At 49.9% G+C, this 2,416-nt stretch overlaps 1 non-coding gene across 1 annotated transcript; it reads left to right on the plus strand.

Moving 5' to 3' along the window:
* The first annotated feature begins 1,454 nt into the window (after positions 1–1,454).
* Positions 1,455–1,526, plus strand: TRNAG-UCC (transfer RNA glycine (anticodon UCC)). The gene has a single exon. It is a non-coding gene; the product is annotated as a tRNA-Gly (tRNA).
* The last annotated feature ends 890 nt before the right edge of the window (positions 1,527–2,416 follow it).

Genomic DNA, 2,416 nt, shown 5'->3' on the forward strand with positions numbered 1-2,416 from the left:
CCGAGAACCGAGCAGGTTCTCGTCGTCGCCTGCCGACATCGCTGGACCCTGGGACAGGTAAGTGGCCATGTATTAAAAGTCAGCAGCTGCAGTATTTGTAGCTGCTGGCTTTTAATATTTTTTTTTTTGGCGGTGTGGGTGGACCCCCGCTTTAAGGTCTACATTTACACTCTTGGCAACTCTTGGATATGAGGCAGTTTTTGGAGGACTTAGTTCGGTTCCCCCCGGGCCTAGCAGACTGTTTACCACCAACATCTCAGGCACTTTTTTACAGGGGATTATATTTGATCGCTGTATTGTCGATCGGCAAGTAATTGATTATGTTGTGAAGTTTGGAGGCTGGTAGGTTTTTCAGGCGTGTGTTTGACCGGCTATAAGAGGAGGTTGGAGGCCGGTATGTTTTTGAGGCGTGTGTTGGACCGGCTATAAGGGGAGGTTGGAGGCTGGTAAATTTTTGAGGCGTGTGTTGGACCAGCTATAAGAGAACGTTTGAGGCCGGTATGTTTTTGAGGCGTGTGTTGGACCGGCTATGAGGGAAGGTTGAAGGCCGGTATTTTTCTGAAGCGCGTGTTGGACCGGCTATGAGGGGAGGTTGGAACTCTTTTTGTCTTCAGAGGTGGGAGGAGTCTTCCAGATTTCTTTAGGCTTTCTCTGCTGGAGAAATGAAAACTCTTCTCGCCAGTGAGGTCCTTTATGGAGAAGTCCAAGGCCTCACTCACACGGGGTGTATGAATCTGTACCCTGTGAGGGGGCTGCGTTTACCCGAAAAAGGACATCCATGCGGGTGCAGTTGCGCGGACACACCCTGGGTGTGTTCGGGGCCGTGCACCGGCACCCACACAGATGTCACATTGGGTACAGCCGCTGCACCCCAGTTGACAGCAATGGGACTGCCTACACAGGATGCTGGGAACACCTGTGTATCCCCATTCCGGTAAATACGGCCCTCCCATGGGGTACGGATTCATACCCCCCCGTGTGAATGAGACCTAAGTGTGAATGGAATATTTAGCTCCATTGTGTTGCTACTTTGGGGACCACTGTACCCGTTTTTATTGTAATTTGGGGATGTTTTATTATAGGAGCATTATATATTGTAGATTAGGATAAGTTTGTATATGTTGTGGAGGTGTGCGTTATTCTTTGGGTGTGTTTTGGAGTGTTATATATATAGATTGTATTTTAGAATAAATTTGGATTTCTTCTGGAGGTGCTTTGAGTGGACATAGCTTATTTACCCCGCTCAGCGGGGGGGGGGGGGGGGGGGCCTTAGAGAACAGAGGCCGCATATGGGCAGCACAAAGGCTTAGGGGTTAGCCTTGCAGCACTGGGGTCAATTGTTCAAATCTTCACCAGGACACTATCTGCATGGAGTTTGCATGTTCTCCCTGTGCTTGCGTGGGTTTCCTCCGGGTACTCTGGTTTTCTCCCACACTACAAAGACATGCTACCTTGCGTTGGTGGTGCAGTGGTAAGCATAGCTGCCTTCCAAGCAGCTGACCCGGGTTCGATTCCCGGCCAACGCCATCTCCAATACTTGGAGTCCTCAGAGAGAAAAGCGTTATACAAGGTCAATGCTGAGTATATAATAGCGGTGGAATAAAGAATGAAGGGAATGTTTGAGGAAGAAAATGTTCCCTCAGAATCTATAGAAGGTGAACCCAGCAACTGATAGAAGACGCTTAGGCTGCGATCACACCTAGGCCTTCCGGATCGCTGGCGTGATCTGGTGATATGGAAAGTAAAGGGATCGCAAGCGCGTCCCATGTTTTGCGGCAATTCGGGAATCCAGAACACCTATGTGTGAACAGAGCCTCGCCGTGTCCATCGTATGACAAGAACTTCCTGCACAGACATCCCCCCAGCAGGAATATTACACTCATACCCCCCCAGCAGGAATATTACACCCATAATCCCCCCAGCAGGAATATTACACCCATACCCCCCCAGCAGGAATAATACACTTATACTCCCCCCAGCAAGAATAATACACCCATACTCCCTCAGCAGGAATATTACACCCATGCCTCCCCCCAGCAGGAATATTACACCCATACCTCCCCCCAGCAGGAATATTACACCCATACCTCCCCCCAGCAGGAATATTACACCCATACCCCCCAGCAGGAATATTACACCCATACTCCTCCCAGCAGGAATATTACACCCATACCCCCCCCCAGCAGGAATAATACACCCATACCCCCCAGCAGGAATATTACACCCACACTCCTCCCAGCAGGAATATTACACCCATACTCCCCCCAGCAAGAATAATACACCCATACTCTCCCCAGCAGGAATATTACACCCATACTCCCCCCAGCAGGAATATTACACCCATACTCCCCCCAGCAGGAATATTACACCCATACCCCCCAGCAGGAATATTACACCCATACTCCCCCAGCAGTAA

Source organism: Aquarana catesbeiana, linkage group LG07 (genome assembly GCF_042186555.1).
Source record: "Aquarana catesbeiana isolate 2022-GZ linkage group LG07, ASM4218655v1, whole genome shotgun sequence".
Taxonomy (NCBI): Eukaryota; Metazoa; Chordata; class Amphibia; order Anura; family Ranidae; genus Aquarana; species Aquarana catesbeiana.